This window comes from Pelobates fuscus, chromosome 12 (genome assembly GCF_036172605.1).
Source record: "Pelobates fuscus isolate aPelFus1 chromosome 12, aPelFus1.pri, whole genome shotgun sequence".
In the NCBI taxonomy this organism is placed as follows: Eukaryota; Metazoa; Chordata; class Amphibia; order Anura; family Pelobatidae; genus Pelobates; species Pelobates fuscus.
In genome coordinates, this window is record NC_086328.1 from 118,538,393 (window position 1) to 118,557,102 (window position 18,710).

Sequence of the window (18,710 nt, forward strand, 5' to 3'; positions counted from 1 at the left end):
ATGTATATGTATTTTTTTTAAATCTTCCTTTTTTTTTGTCTATATTGGTCGCTTCCCATTTGATCGATGAATAAAAAGAGCATTTAGTGGTTGTCTCCTAGTAATCAATCATCCTTTTTTCCCCGTCAAGCACCTCTTTTGTTTTTGGTGCCACAAACAGTAATCTGAATATCAAATAAAATGAACATGTTTGACCATCGCACTAGTCATATGTAATATTATAATGGCACTTTGGAGAAATGGAATTAAGCTGAATAGCTGATGGGCCCAAATCCAGTCAAATTAAATGAGTCTGAATCAGAATGCACAAGTTTAAAGGGAACACCTTCATTTTAACATGTATTTCTTATCCTACTTAAATAACTTTTTGTCTCCTTTAAAGAAAAATAATATAAAGTATAATAAACATAATATAATAAAGTGTAGTATAGTGTATAATAAAGTATGGTTTAGGAAGGGTTCTATTTAATAGTGATAGTGATTATTATTATTATTATTATTTAAACTGTTTGCTCCATGCAAACTGAATGCTTTGCCAAGATCTTCTACAGTGTAACATTGTTCAAGTCAAGACATTAGAGGCATACAGTCTTAAAGGAACATGTTAAGCACCATAACCACTCCATAATGCTCTAGTGGTTATGGTGCCTGGGTTAGGAGTACCTGGGTGCACCCCCAGTGTAAGTAGATGCACCAGTGTCAAAACCATCTTCAGTACTTGCAACAGAGAGCTTGACACCCCTGCTTTGCAGATCTTGTTAGCTTTCCTATGCTTAGCTCTTTGGTGCATGGCTAGCTCATTGGCTGAGAGCATCAGATGATCACTCTCAGCCAGTGAGCAAATCTCTGCACCAGGAGCAGCAAAAAGACCTTCTTGCCACTGGATTAGAGGTAAATGATTTCTTACCAAGGCCAATAAAAATATAAAGGGGCAAATAACTCTTCACCTTATAAATAGATGTATTTTTTATAACGCTAGAGCGTTCCTTTAAATCATACTTGAACAATCCACCTGGCTCAGTTTCAGAGCTGGTTACAATGTAGTGCTAATTAAAACATAACCAGATATGCTTGTAATGCACATATTCATATTTTTTTAAGCCCAACATGAAATAAATCACAATGCGATCACCTCACTTTTAGTGAAAAGTTTACCTACTTTACTGTGTAGTTTTTTTTTTATAATTTTAAAAAGTTGATGCAATTTATCCTTCATTAGATAGACTCTTAAATATCTATTTACAAGTATTTGAGTGTATGCAACTTTCACCCTAATCATTTGAATGTTTAACTATGTTAAAATATCAGCAAGTTGCTCCTCAAGCTGACACAAGATTTCAAGAAAAATAAAATATCTTAGGAACAGAAACTGTCAATGTTTTAAAAAACAAAGATAAGTAAAAATGTGTATTTTTTTGTCTGCTTCGGGAGTTTCATTGAAGGATACTACAAATTTATCAGGTTATATTTTTTTAAAATTAAATTAGCACTTTTTTTACCTCCTTCAAGGTATCCCATAAAGCATAAAATTGAGTTTCAAAGCACTAAAACGTCTTTTCCCATGTAAAAAAAAAAAAAAAAACTGTCAGGAGGAAAATTTTGTATTCTTTGAAAAAAAATAAAAAGTAAACAAAAAGTTAAACTGTGAAAATTCCGTAGAAAAGAAATAAATTAGATCTTCCATGATCCTTACTTTAGGTAATAAAAAGGATTTAGCTACCATACATTCTACCAGTCTATGAGTACTTGCTTCAGATAAAAGAAGGATTTAGTTAACATACTCTCCCTGTTTTCCCTACAAAAACTTTAAACTAGAAAAAAAAAAAAAACAACAACATTTTACAGACTATTGATTCCTTTAAAGGCTTTATTTTTAGAAGTCAAGAACACTTTAGCGCTTTCTGAATTTCATTTCCATATATTGTGATCATTTAAACCAGTTACTTTCTAAATAAGGGACGCTTGCATTATACATATTACATTATGCGTTCACGCATGCCATATATGCTTTGAAGACAACAAACGCGACATGTCTTCTATCTTAACCTATTTCAAGCAAACTAGGACACAACAAAAGTATAAAGGAATAACTAAAAAAAAAGCCCCGCAGTTCATATTGCAGTTTCTTTCTATCTTTATTTATGCAGAAACCATATAATGCTGGTTTTGCATAAATTATGCATGTCCGTAATTTATCATACCATTCTTCCCTCAATGCATTTAAATTTTCCTAGTCTACATTAAACCACATATTAATATACATAAATACAGAGGAAGCAATAAAGACAGAATACATTAACCTGTGTAGTCATCTGTTATTTTAATGGTTACATTCTCTGTACTTAATATATATCGGTGTTCTACAGTATATCACTCTTTACTCGCATTTTACAAAGCTATATAAAGTGTTGTACCTGCTGTGTCCTTTTACAAAAGGAATCACAAATCTTGCATGCCATACTTTTTATTCTATTGCATAGTTTTATATATATATATATATATATATATATATAGTTTCCATAGTTTTATATATATATATATATATATATATATATATATATAAAACTATGGACTCTATATAATTATATATATATATATATATATATATACTTTTTTTTATTTTTTATTTTTTTTATATGCTATGCCATCAAGAGGTTCTGGAGACACCATAATAAACCACAAGATTAAAGGATGAGTCTCCTAAAACCCAACCCAAGATGACATTTTGTTCTCCATAATACGCGGTTCTTCATGATGCATCTTTTATATTACATGGTATATTTAAGTTAGGGTTGCTGTCATTTGTACATGTCATAGTAGAGTAGTGGTTAATGGTTATTGCTAAGGTACTGTAGGGTCTTATATTTTGTGTTATTGTAGAGTAAGGATTAATGTTTAGTGATAGCCTTCATGTAGCGTAGGCAATCTTTGGCACTCCAGGTAGTTTGGACTACGGCCTTGATTTATTATTCCAGCCACTGGCAAACCAGAAATCACTTACTGATGACATGGTTATGTGACATGGTTATGTTACCATGGACACCTGAAGCAATAAGTGAAATCTCCACACAATGTGCTATCAGTCTCCTGAAAACCTGGACAACTCGTGACAGCAGGTGGTTAGTAGCAAATTGTTAGGAGATCTGTCCTACTGGCAAGTCACTTTTCTTAGCTCCCATATACAGGGAGTGCAGAAATATTAGGCAAGTTGTATTTTTGAGGATTAATTTTATTATTGAACAACAACCATGTTCTCAATGAACCCAAAAAACTCATTAATATCAAAGCTGAATATTTTTGGAAGTAGTTTTTAGTTTGTTTTTAGTTTTAGCTATTTTAGGAGGATATCTGTGTGTGCAGGTGACTATTACTGTGCATAATTATTAGGCAACTTAACAAAAAACAAATATATACCCATTTCAATTATTTATTTTTACCAGTGAAACCAATATAACATCTCAACATTCACAAATATACATTTCTGACATTCAAAAACAAAACAAAAACAAATCAGTGACCAATATATCCACCTTTCTTTGCAAGGACACTCAAAAGCCTGCCATCCATGGATTCTGTCAGTGTTTTGATCTGTTCACCATCAACATTGCGTGCAGAAGCAACCACAGCCTCCCAGACACTGTTCAGAGAGGTGTACTGTTTTCCCTCCTTGTAAATCTCACATTTGATGATGGACCACAGGTTCTTAATGGGGTTCAGATCAGGTGAACAAGGAGGCCATGTCATTAGATTTTCTTCTTTTATACCCTTTCTTGCCAGCCACGCTGTGGAGTACTTGGACGCGTGTGATGGAGCATTGTCCTGCATGAAAATCATGTTTTTCTTGAAGGATGCAGACTTCTTCCTGTACCACTGCTTGAAGAAGGTGTCTTCCAGAAACTGGCAGTAGGACTGGGAGTTGAGCTTGACTCCATCCTCAACCCGAAAAGGCCCCACAAGCTCATCTTTGATGATACCAGCCCAAACCAGTACTCCACCTCCACCTTGCTGGCGTCTGAGTCGGACTGGAGCTCTCTGCCCTTTACCAATCCAGCCACGGGCCCATCCATCTGGCCCATCAAGACTCACTCTCATTTCATCAGTCCATAAAACCTTAGAAAAATCAGTCTTGAGATATTTCTTGGCCCAGTCTTGACGTTTCAGCTTGTGTGTCTTGTTCAGTGGTGGTCGTCTTTCAGCCTTTCTTACCTTGGCCATGTCTCTGAGTATTGCACACCTTGTGCTTTTGGGCACTCCAGTGATGTTGCAGCTCTGAAATATGGCCAAACTGGTGGCAAGTGGCATCTTGGCAGCTGCACGCTTGACTTTTCTCAGTTCATGGGCAGTTATTTTGCGCCTTGGTTTTTCCACACGCTTCTTGCGACCCTGTTGACTATTTTGAATGAAACGCTTGATTGTTCGATGATCACGCTTCAGAAGCTTTGCAATTTGTGCTGCATCCCTCTGCAAGATATCTCACTATTTTTGACTTTTCTGAGCCTGTCAAGTCCTTCTTTTGACCCATTTTGCCAAAGGAAAGGAAGTTGCCTAATAATTATGCACACCTGATATAGGGTGTTGATGTCATTAGACCACACCCTTTCTCATTACAGAGATGCACATCACCTAATATGCTTAATTGGTAGTAGGCTTTCGAGCCTATACAGTTTGGAGTAAGACAACATGCATAAAGAGGATGATGTGGTCAAAATACTCATTTGTCTAATAATTCTGCACTCCCTGTATAGTTGCTTTGGGGTTTTTATATTTTGATATGGAGAAATGCTCAGGTAGGGTCAAAATGTTGATCTCACATGTAATATTTCACAGATTTAAATAAAGAAACAGTTAGATTGTAAAGACCTATGAGTGCTCCTATCTTTTATTTTATCATACATATGCTCTGTGTTTCTGGGTCTTGACATTCATGGTCAATGGAAATGGCTATTTGATGAACGTTAGAAAAACTAAAATTCCTTATGCATTTACTTTTTTGGCACTTCTTTGTTGATCTTTCTTCTCCCCTTTGACCTGTTTTTACACCTGCTTTGGAAGACTAATGGTCTATATAAAAAATAATACATGTATTTTCTCTTTTAGATTTAGGTCCACTGCTATACCCCAAGACGATCTTCATTAGAGAAGCACTAGGACAAAGGGCAGAGCAATCACTGCCATCCACCAACAGCTCTTCCCGACTACTTGACAGTCAGAAAGTTTGACCAAGGGAGTTTCAGTGCTGATTTCTCTTCAAATGTATTTTTTTTTTCTTTACTAGAAACCATTTATTTAGGATGGAAGATGTCACATTAAAAGAGACACAGCACCAGAACAACTAAAAAAAACCAAAAAATACAGACACAGAACTTTGTATCCGTTCTGATGTGGTTTCTTTCTTTCAGTAATAAGTGTCATAGAAACAGCATAAAGCAGGTAACCAATTAATAATGTAAATGTATTTTATTTGTCTTTATAAAATAAGACGAAGGGGTCATGCTTTAAATTCTTAAAACACTACTGCAAGTTGAAGTGATGTCAATAATCTGGCCAGATCCTCTCCTGGCCAGGTTATTATTCCAGCTAGGTATGAGATGACTAGTAAAGCATATGTGCTGATGGCTTGGATCTTGTTTTTGTCATTGAACTGGGACTTCAGGATTTGTCTGACTCTCTGGAGGTACTTACCATTCTCCTTTCTTCTTCGTCATGATTTCCATGGGTTTGTGGTATCCCTAGGCACTTGTAACTGTTCTCTATATCTCCTATTTAACTCCCTTTGTCTTGATTATCTTCTCTCTTTTTGCTATCATCTGTCTACACTTATCAAGTCCAAATGACATTCCGTTGTCCTTCTTGTATATCCTCGTTAGGTGGATCAGTGTGAGTCAATTTCCCACTCACTCTTGGCATACAGCTTGATGTCGTCCATGTAGAGTAGGTTGCTGATGGTAGCTCCACTTTTGAACCAGTATGTGTATCCAACTTTCATGATGATCTGACTAAGGGCTTTGAGGCCTATACAGAACAGAATCGGGGATAGCGCATCACCTTTGTATATGCCACATTTGATGTAACTTGTGTTATTTTCCTGGAATTGGCTTCTAGAGTTGTTTTAAACTTGCCCATTGTGTTTTTCATGAAGACTCTTAGTGACTTGCTGACCTTGTACAAATCCAAGATGTGGCGTAGGATTTTTTGTTGTAAATACAGGCTGTGCACATATTGGTGTGTATGATATTAGAATCCCATGTGACTACTCGGTCTACCAGCAGTTGTTTTTTTGATCCTCTGGTGTTGTTTCCAATCCCCTTTTGAGTATTGCTAATGTGCTGACTCATATCTCCATCGATCTTGGAAGTTATGATGCCTGACAGCGCTTTCAATGTGGTGGGAATGCAGGTGAATGAGGGTCCTTCATGACCAGTATTGTTCTGCCTTGTGTTAGCCAGTCAGGGTGAGACTCTGTTGCTAGTAGCTGGTTCATCTTGTGCAGCTAGGCATTCATGTAGCATTGTTAGTTTCTATATCCAGTAAGTGTGGGTTATGTCAGGTCCTGGGGCTGACCAACTCTACATGTGGGCTGCTTGTTGAATATCTCCCACTGTGATAATGACTGATTACTGTTGTGAGATCACGCAGTAGTTTGCTTTTAAATCTACATGTATAGATAGTCAAATAAGATAAAATATAAGGTACCATGACAGATTGCAGTAGTGCTTTAAAAATTCAAAGCACGCCCCCTTTGTCTTATTTTATAAAGACAAATAAAATAAATTTGAAGAAAAATCAGCACTTAAACTCCCTTGGTCAAACTTCCCGACTGTCAAGTAGTCAAGAAGAGCTGTTGGTGGATGGCAGTGATTGCTCTGCTTTTTGTCCTAGTGCTTCTCTAATGAAGATAGTCTTGGGGTATAGCAGTGGGCCTAAATCAAAAAGAGAAAATACACATATTTTTTCTTAATGTGTTCCTTTAATTATAGACCACTAGTATTCCAAAGCGGGTGTAAAGGGGAGAAGAAAGATCCAAAAGGAGGTGCCAAAAAAGTAAATGCATGAGACATTTTAGCTTTTCTAATGTTCATCAAATAGCCATTTCAATTGTCTTTTGAAGAGTAGATTTAATACGAAAAAAATATCTTCTGTTTGCATACTCGTTCCTTTCTCTCCATGTATGTTGTACTAACCGCAATTGCATTTTAATTGCTGTGAAATGCACTAGACCAAAGCTTTGGGCTCTTAAAGACTTTTGGCAGTAAGGATGATTTCTGTCACAAATGAAATATTGAAGACACTTCCTAAGCTTTGCAGCCATCTTGTTATCCCCCCAGGTGACATTCATAAAACACAGGCAGACACAATTAATGCTTAAAAGGCTCTTAACTGTCAGCATTTTTGAAGATAGTTGTTCCATCTGCTACCTTTAATTCAATTTGTCTTTAATTTCCTAATGCTGGGATGATCATCTACATCTCAGAAAATCTAATAAATGGGATGAATCTCGCATGTTCGGTTTGTCTTTTCCCCTTCCTTTTAAATTCACAAACCCATCAACAAAAGTCGTTGATAGGAAACACAATTACAATTTTATGTGCACACAAAACTGTTAGCTTGCAGAGTGCGGTTGTTAATTTACCCTTTTATTCTGTTTGAATAGGGAAATTAGACTCGGTGATTGATTGAAAATTCCTTTTTCTTCTTTGAGGGAATTTTTACACATATAACACACACACATACTGTCTTTTTTTTTTTTTTTGACAAACAATGCCAAAATGTATGACCCTTATGAATGTCATAAATTATTTTTCCACTGTTTTGAACGTGCTTGTTTATTTTGTGGGAAAAGATGAAAAGAGACCATTTTTTTATATTTCTCAATCAACAGTTTCTCAATTATTTAGTTTTCTTTGAGGACAGAATTTTTTTCCGTAAACAAATAATTATTAAAAAAAAAAAAATACAAATTGGTACAGTGGTTTTTCCATAGGAAGCAAAGGTTATTTTTTTTTTTTTAGCATGTTTTGGATATTGTGTATCCCTAGTTGTGTACTATGTAACTATGTAATTGTGTACATTATGATTTACTGCGAATCTAATCCTTACTGAAACAGTGATATCTAAGATAAGCTGCTCAGATGGACCAAAACCCATGAATATAGACCTCGTGTAGATTGTTGACCTATGTTTTGGCATCAAGTGTTAGAGGGGCAGCAATTATGAGCAATGTATGACATAGATCTGATTAAACTACATTTACTATAAACTGGTAGCAGCGCATTGATGTAAAAGCCGTTCAAGTACCAAGCGCAAACATTTGAAAGACAAGAGGGCATATGATACATTGATTTCATTATTGATTTATGCTTTGAAATTAGTACTATTGAATTAATATCCTGATTTGCATTATAATCGCGTCAATCTATAATTAAAACTTGAATTCACGAAAGAATAAATAATGTAGCCCTCTGAAACTCCACTGATTAATGGGTCAGCGTTTATACACGTACAATGAAGAAAATTGCGATTTTTCTTAACATTTTATCTTTACAGAACACAAATGTGCGTAGATTTATTATGATGAAGTCAATAGCTATCACTGCTTTGCATTTTCCATTTAGCAAGCTAATTATTTTGTGGGTAAATAGTGCGGGGGATGAAATAATATATCTTGGAAGGAATTTCTATCCATAATGAAAAAAAATTAAAACAATAATCTGCAATTTAGACAATGACCTTTCAGTTAATGACCAACTGGATCTGCTAAGATCTCACAGCAGGTCATTAACAGTCATAAAATCAGCCATGGGTCGTTACCATCATTTAATGGATATATACAGTTGGTGGTGAACTATTATTAATTGTTGATCAATAATCTTGGCACCAAGGAAATTGATGGTGACTTGAAGCCTCCCTGTCCTAATTCTGCCCACTGAATGAAAGAAATTGTTGAAAAATGTTTGTTCAGCATGACATATTAGAGGGGCTCTCGTTTCACCTCTGGATAAGCCGCAGGAATATCTCCCGCTGCCCGAAAACATTACTGCCATTCCAATTACTCCTCAAGGCCAAAAGAAATTAATGCCATGTAATTAACTCTGTCCTCATTCACACTTCAACTTCATTACTTCTTCTTTTTTTTTTTGTTTACAAAGCCCCAGCGTGATTTCCCTGCGGTTTAGCAAACGAGTCGCATTGTTTTGCAAGCAGTTACGGTTTCATCTCCTTCTATGGATCACTGCATTGAAAAGACAGATTTTCCGTTATTGACAATAAGTCAGTAAAAAGTAAGAACTGGTTAAAGTTTTATATTCCAGTGTTTTGTTTTTGTTTTGTTTGTTTTTTTGTATAAAAACGATGTACTGCGTATGTATTCAATGATCCACATGCATACTTGTTACGGTCTCTCTAATTTATGGGTAAGTCATTCATTGTGACCCAAATAACTCTGTTCTATTTTCCCTACACCTTTTACGATTTGTATAAGTGCATCATAGAGGTAAATTCAACAAGCCTCTCATTAACCCCTTAACACCGCAGCCAAATGTACAAGTTGTGAACGAAACAAAATGTAAACAAAACCTGGCATTTGCGCTATATGTCTGTCCAACCGTAATTCACCTCTTTCATATTAATTGCACCCCCCCTTATTATATATCATTTTATTCAGGGGAAACAGGGCTTTCATTTAATATCAAATATTTAGCTATGAAACATAATTTAATATGAAAAAATGGGAGAAAATAAGATTTTTTTCATTTTTTTAGTTCTACATGACATTTTAACTGTCAATGTCATAATACTGTTTGCTTTTACTGCAATAAAATACACATATTTGTATTCAGCAAAGTCTCACGTGTAAAACAGTACCCCTATGTACAGGTTTTATGGTGTTTTGGGAAGTTACAGGGTCAAATATAGCGCGTTACATTTGAAATTGAAATTCGCCAGATTGGTTACGTTGCCTTTGAGACTGTATAGTAGCCCAGGAAATAAATTTACATCCATAATGGCATATCATTTGCAATAGTAAACGACCCAAGGTATTGCAAATGGGGTATGTCCAGTCTTTTTTAGTAGCCATTTGGTCACAAACACTGGCCAAAGTTAGCGTTAGTATTTGTTTGTTTGTGAAAAATGCAAAAGACGCCAATTTTGTCCAGTGTTTGTGACTAAGTGGCTACTAAAAAAGACTGGACATACCCCATTTGCAATACCTTGGGTTGTCTACTATTGCAAATAGTATACCATCATAGGGGTAATTTTCATTCTTGGGCTACCATAGGGTCATAAAGGCAACGTAAGCAATGTGGCGAATTTTAAAGTGAAAAAAATGAAACACAAGCCTTATATTTGACGCTGTAATTTTTGAAAACACCATAAAACCTGTACATGAGGGGTACTGTTGTACTCGGGAGACTTCGCTGAACACAAATATTTGTGTTTCAAAACAGTAAAAAGTATTGCAGCAATAATATCGTCCGTGTAAGTGCTGTTTGTGCGTGAAAAATGCAAAAAACGTCACTTTTACTGGCGATATCATCGTTGTAATACATTTTACTGTTTTGAAACACTAATATTTGTGTTCAGCGAAGTCTCCCGAGTAAAACAGTACCCCCCATGTACAGGTTTTATGGTGTCTTGGAAAGTTATAGGGTTAAATATAGTGCTAGCAAATTAAATTCCCTTTACTTTCGGCATGGGTTGTCAGGCAGGTCCCGCTAATTCTAATTAATTAGGATACCTAATTATGTAAAATTATTACATAAATATATGTGTAGAATTAATATATGTATATATATATACATATGTGTATATATACGTATATATATATATATATATATAATTTTTTTTATATTTTTATTTATATATAGGTATATATATAGTGATATATACGTATATATTTATGTATATAGATATATATTATTTCGTTATAAGTGTATTTTGATATATATTAATATAAGTGTATTTTGATATATATTAATATCACAATACAGTTAGAACGAAATAAAACACATCTATATATTTTTTAATATTTTATTTTTAATTATTTTTTTATTTTATTTTATTACGTATTTACATATTTTTTTTTATATTATTTATAAATATATATATAACAATATTTATATATATATTTAATCAGTATCAGTCTACGTGTAATTTGATATTAATATATATATAATTATATATATATTAATATTAAAATACACCTAGACGGTGTATGTGTGTGTATGTATATGTGTATATATATACTTAGATCATATATATTTAATATATATATATATGATCTAAGTATATAATTATTTTTTTTTACACTGTTTTAACATTTTTTTATTTGATTTTCAGCCAGCAAGGGGACCAACTGTCATTACAGTTGGTCCCCCTGCTGGCAATGCAGCAGGCAGCTAACCCGGCCATGTGATTGTGAGGTCCTCGCAAGGACCTCACTCTCACATGGCTGGGAGGGCTCCTGGAGGGCGGACGTGCCGCGGGGGGCATCCTGGGAGTCCCCCCAACCGTGATCGCCGGCGTGGGATCGCCGGCGACCGGGTAAGTTACAAAAAACCGGAGGGCGTACTATTACGCCCTGCGGCATTTAGAGCCGCTTTTAAAAGGACGTAATAGTACGCCCTCCGGTCATAAGGAGTTAATGTGCAATGTGTATTAGTGTATACAAAAGCTCAAATTCATAAGCAGTGCACTAGAAAGTGTATGACTGTTATGAGCCAACTGAAGACTTCTTATTTTACTGGAGGATAAGATGAAAGGCATGGTCATGGGTATAGTTTGATCTGACCCTGTATTGAACTGACATTTGAATGATGTGTTGTCATTCTTAAGGCATGCAAATCTTCATGGGAATTGTAGTTCTACAATATCTTGAGATCTACCTTTTGAGCACCTCTCACCTAGCTTATATATCAATTGTGCAATAATGACCTCAGCAATGTGTAGTGTTTTAAGTTTATCACAGAGCTCCACCTCAATAAGTATACACATAAATGTCCAGTTGTGTGAGTGTATCACAGAGCTCAACAGCAATAAGCTCACAGTAACATGCAGTAGTATGAGGGTATCACAGAGCTCCACCTCAACACGTTCACAATAAGGTGCAGTAGTATGAGTGTATCACAGTACTCCACCTCAATAAGTTTACAATAATGAGGCACATTATGAGAGCTCCACAGAGATAAGCTAACAGTAACGTGCAGTAACATGAGTGTATCACGGAGTTCCACAGAAGTAAGCTCACAGTAATGTGCAGTAGCATGAGTGTATCACAGAACTCCACAGAAATAAGCTCATTATAACGTGTAGTAGCATGAGTGTATCACAGAGCTCGACAGAAATAAGCTCATTGTAACGTGCAGTAGCATGAGTGTATCATAAAGCTCCACAGAAATAAGCTAACAGTAATGTGCAGTATCATGAGTGTATCACAGAGTTCCACAGCAATAAGCTCATAGTACCATGCAGTAGTATGAGTGTGTGACAAACTCCCCTCTCCAAGTGAGGAGCCTGCTTGCCAGCCTCCTGCCCACAGACTATGGACCCTGCAGGGAAACCTGTAAAAGACTACCAAACTTGACCGACCGTTAGCACAGATTTCATGGAACTGTTTTGGGCATAGGACCATGTGCACGGTCGGCCAAAATGATGACTTCCAGGAAATTCCTGAACCCCTGAACTTATCTGGGTGATTTTTGGATATGTTGTGGAGGACCAGGGCTATCGGGGAATGTAACATTGTGGGGATATCATGTGTTTTGGGGTAATTTGGGGTCTTTTTAGAAATGTATGTTTTTTCTGTGCATGGAGATAATTGGATTAAAATTAGTACATATACTGATCCAATTATCTCCAAAGCAGAGGGGAGGGATTGTGTGTCATGTGTGGAAGTGCCTTACATTGTAAATATATTATTATTGGTTTGTAAGTTTGTGTCCCTGTCCTCAACAAGCTCCATGTGGGCGTACTACTTGCTTGGGGACTTGCATAAAAGGCCAAGTGTGGCACCATTAAAATCTATTCCAGCTTACACTCCAAAACTGTGTGTCTTCCTGTTATTGGAGGGAAAGAAGATTTACTCCTGTGTCTGCTGTTTCAGCTTGCAGGGAATTCAACGTGGAAAGTCTTTGTAAGGACTAGAGCTAATTCCCCATTCGGCTCCAGGAAGGAGCGGTTTCAGGGCCCCAGTCAAGCCACGACGACTGTGGGCAGAAGTGCTGTTGTTTGTCCCCTGTTCCAGCTAGGAAGCTGTCCTTGGCAGAAGTACCCAGCCAGGGTTCAGGGAGCTCAGCTACAGAGTGTATCACAGAGCTCCACAGCAATAAGCTCACAATAGTGTGCAGTAGTATGAGTGTATCACAGATCTCCACCTCAATAAGTTCACAATAAGGTGCAGAAGAATGAGTGTATCACAGAGCTACACAAGAGTATAACTCACAGTAATGTGTGGCAGCATGAGCATTAGGTATGTGCATGGCCAAACAATTTGGTTCGGTTCGGCACTTTGGCAATTCGGGACTTCGGCACTCCGGTTCGGCACTTCCAAAATTCAGGACTTCGGCAGTTCGGCACTTCGGGACTTTGGCACCCTTACCCCACATGTCTAATGAGCATATCACAGAGACATTTTCCAAGTGTGTACTAGTGTTATTTAGATTTGGTTCACGTTACAGCTCGGGGTGAAACGAGATTCCGACTTTTACTGTATGTTCCTACCACTATTTCTAATCCCAAGTAAGTACTTAAAAGAGAGGGAAAAAAATAGTTTTCCAAAAACATTATTTTTTTGTTGGAAGAATTAAGTTGCGAATTTAGAGAGATCGTCTGATCTGTGGTGTACTGTGTACTTGTATTTTTCAATGTACAGTAAATTACTATAATTTAATATTACTGCGTATACCCCGGGGAGAGACATTTCAATGCATTTTTTCTTGGTAAATCAGTTTGATTAGTGTTCCTAATAACAATAATCACTGGAGTAGTAAAATATTCATATCTAGTTGACTTAAAAACAATGAGTGACACACACCAAACCCTATTCAGTAAAGAATTAGTTGAAGTGACTTAAAAACAAAAAAAAATGGTGAAATTTGAGTATTGTTTTTTCTACGCAAAACTCTATTGCACTGTTACCTCATTCTAAACTTTCCAAGTTGGTTTTCAAGTAACTGCAACTCTCTGTTAGTAGATTTTACTCTCTTTAAACCCCAGTAACCTATGGCATTGTAGTGAGTGTCTGTTGACACTTTCTGTGATGTTCAAGGAAAACAAAGAGTAAGAAATAGTAAGTAGTAGTAAGTAAGAAAATATAAGAATGTCTAGAACTACCGTATTTATTGGCGTATAACACACACATTTTCTCCCTGAAAATAGGGGGCAAATGATGTGTGCGTGTTATACGCCGATATACATATTTTTCGCTCCATAAGATGCACTTTTTTCCCCTCAAAAGTGAGGGGAAATGTCTGTGCGTCTTATGGAGCGAATGTGAAGGTTTACTTACCTGTCTTGAAGCGTGGGACGGTGTTCAGGGCGCACCGCGGTACTGGAACTTCAATTTCAGGTTCCGGTTTCCGGCGGGACTGAAAGGAAGTGCGCACTCAGTGTGCACACTTCCTTTCAGTCCCGCCGGAAACCGTAACCTGAAATTTAAGTTCCTGTACCGCGGTGAGCGCTGTGAAGCCGGCCCACGCTTTAAGACAGATAAGTAATTATGGGACAAGGGGAGGGAAAGTGCACTATGGGACAAGGGGAGGGGGGGACACTATGGGAGGGGGGGAGAAAACTATGGGATGGGGGGAACACTATGGGAGGGGGTGGAAAATACTATAGGAGGGGGGAGAATACTATGGGAGGGAGGGAAATTTCCTTCTTATAATGAGGTGCGTGTTATACGCCGGGGCGTGTTATACGCCGATAAATACGTTATTTACTTTTAACTTACTTACCAGTGGTCTGAATGCCATAACCCCAGTTTTAATGCTTCAATGAAAAACAGTGCCCTTTTGCAGGCAATATTTACAGTGCAGGGTAAATTACTTTAGTTGCTGTCACACAGACAGCCACTAGAGGCCCCTATACAGAGATAGCAGAGTAAAACTGTACTCTATCTATCAGATGGTCTCAGAGATAGCATCAGAGTTGGGCAGCATGACATTTTACTGTTCATGTGGACTAGCCTCCCAGTGCTTTCATATGGGAAAGGATTTGAGTGGCTGAGATCATCGGTATTGATAATCTCAGCCAAGGAAGTAGGACCTTTTTTACTCACTACAAATGGGGCCTGGGATCCTAAATGGCCACTAGGGCCCTATAGTGTTAGGAATACACATTTGTATTCCTAAACTGATAGTGTTCCTTTAAATTCTACAAATGGTGTGAGGGTGAATGTGAATCGGATTAGCATACAGTTTTAATCTATATTACTAATGACAAACCTATAGCATCTTTGAGGTGTTACTCAGTATCTGCCTACAGTTTGTATCAATCATGGTATGTATATGGTGTTCTTGATGTGGCATGGCATAACCCATCAATGGGCCATACCTAGGGCTGCTATCTGGGCATAACACACTTTATTGATGCAGAAGTATGGAGCATACAAACATTGAAAACCTTTCCTGCGTGGAAGATGGTTATCCAGAAGCGGGGAGAGAAAACATGAAAATGCACTTTTTGGTCAAATACTTTATATTTGCAGAAGATCTGATACTCTGTCTCTTTCACATGTCTCTTATTGTGCTCGTAAAATTGTTACCTAAAATGGCTTCTTCTCTCTTTCATGATAGCAACTGCATTTTCTATGTGTCTTTCTGTCTGCCCAGCTGTTTATCTGTTTCATTCCTATTTCCATTCATTTTTTGATGCATTCTGCAGAATACTTGCACGTAATTAGTCAATATATGAGCTATAATAAAAATAACATGAAAATAATTATAATAATAATTCCTTTCTATTAACTGCTGGGTATTTTTTTATTTTTAAGCTACTGAAAAAAAACATTTTTCACCTGTTTTTCTAGATGCCTGAAAGGAAAATATTTTTTTAGCATTATTTTATACTACTGGAAAAGAATATATGTCTTTAGTAATGGTGTAACTAAATTTGCCGTCTCTCAGGTTTTGGACCATGGCTCTGGACTCCTCTGGAATCCAGCCGCAGGTACTAATATCTACATGAAAAAAAAAAATCGATGATATTGAATACAGATGTTTATTGTTTTATATCTATACAATATATATATATATATATATTATATATATATATACACCAGTTGTGCCTGTAAACAATATCTATTTGTTATGCTGTTTATTAAGCCTTATTACCAAGGTGAGAGGAATAATGTATGAAGCCTCATTGCCAACCTGCAAATGAGGAGAGTTAAGAAACAGTAACTCTGAAGACTGTGTAACATCACTCACCACAGCTTAGAACAAGTAGCATGCTGTGAAACAGCTCAATTAAATAGGAATTATGTATGCAGGTGATATTTCACGCCTGCATGCATAATAAAGCATAACAACAAGCAAATTATTCTGCTTTTATGTTGTTCCACCCTTAGCTGTCAGCAATGAAGCATGTAGTGGAGATAAGTGAATGTTAAACAGCTGTTAAAACTTTCGAAACTTGCAAGTCTGCCAACTTGCAAGATGGCTGAATGGGATGCATGGGGGGGTGTGGTCTAACTTGATAGCACGTCAGACATTTTTTTTAATGTTAATCCATTATAGCTTCATATGCAACGTGGATTTGTTAAAAAGGCAGTAAAGTGTTGGAGATATGAAGGAATTATTGAAGAGGGTAGGGTCAATGGTACATGCCATTATCACAATTTGTATCAATGGTGAGGCTCATATACATAAAATGGTTATGTCACTCTAGAATTTATCATAGTCGACTGTGTGCAGTGATCTTCTATGGAGGAAATGTCCTGGACTATACTGGCAAAGCCACAAATATGGTTAACCATTAGATTAAACTGCAAATTTGGAAGAAATGACTTTAGTATCTCAATAAGCAGGCTAGCAAAGTAAAAGCATTGTATGGTGGAACAAGTCACAAGTAAAGTCTCTGAAGAATTGTGATGGTTGGCAGCTAAGAGGAGATTTATTCTCTACAACTAGGAATTGTGGGAAATTGACAATGTAAGATTTTATTGACAAAAAAGATTGTAAGACAAAAAAAGTAGCTGATATGGAGAATTTATGAATTTCAGCTTCTTTGGTTCAAGCGTTTATTTTGTCTATTCCTTGCTAATGTGTGTGTGTGTGTGTGTGTGTAAACATTCTGAAAATAGAACGTGTTGTGGACAATTCTGTGCATTTTATTTTCTAATCATTTCAATTTCAAATACCAGAATGTGAAATTACCCAGTGACAGAGGAAACATTTTGCAACAGTGACCCTAGTTGGACCTGATCAAGTGGACAGTTAGTTGTGTATTTTAGTTTCTACCCCAGAGAATCTATACACGCAAAGACCATCATGTATGCCCTAGTCACAGTTTGTTTAGTATTCACTGGACTGCCCATAAATATTAGCGAAGAAATGTAAACGTCATGAAATATAGTTTACATTGTCTAATGGTCGAAAGTGTGGTAAGCCCCCTCCCACCTGGCAAAATATAAGCAAACTTTACTAGGTTAAATTGTTTATATGCTGTAAACATGGTACATGCTATTTTGCTTACACAGCACCATCAAATGTGAGCTATAAACATTCAGAAAACTTTTGGGGGATATAATAATTGTTTGAATGTAAAACTACTCAATACCACTTTATTTAATTTTCTAAAAGTTTCTCTTTTTGAGCTATTTCGTCGTAAACAAACATTAAAAATCCATTGAAAACAATTTTGCTCGTAGCAGAAATTTAACAAGACAAATACCTAAAGTACTTTTTATTTTTATTGAAGGATTTTAGCATTAATCAATTTATCATTTTAATGTACTATCATAGTAACTTTTTTTTGAAAACCTTACATTATCTTGTTTAGGTAATTCTTTGTTCAATTTGTTTTTATTGTATAAATGTATTTTAAATAAATAGAGGATGATGAAACAAAAAAAGAGCACATTGTTTACCTCTGTAAATATACTTCATTCCAGATGTACGGTGACAACGTACATGGTGTACTTTCCAATATAAATGCTCTTTATAGATGATAGGGCTTATTATATATTTAGTATATAAATTAATATGGTTTCATTCTTTGTTAATTAAGGGAACACAACTAATTTTCAAGAATATTTGAATAAAAATTAAAATGTTAATATGTCTATTATTAAAATAGAGTATGGCTTATTATTATAATTATTATTATTAGTAGTTTTATTGTTATTATTATTATTATTATTATTATTATTTATAATGTAGCAATATAGTCCACAGCATCACATAGAGACAAAATTACAAATAATTTGGGGAAAAAAATAATTAGCATAGAGAAACAAGAGGTTACCTACTCACATGAGTAGGGAGAGATTGCTAGATGTACTAACAATATCTTGTAGTTACACTGTGCTGATATATTATATGACAATACAACAGTAGATGTAGAGATGAAGGTGAAACAAGTTTGTTGCAGGAAGTTAGAACAAGTTTTATGAAATCAGTAAATAGTGCAGCACTGAAGGGATAAGAGCTGATGTTTCCTGACTGTGCATGTTTTGAAGACAAAGTCTGGTGTGTAAGGGAGGACTTTCCAAGAGA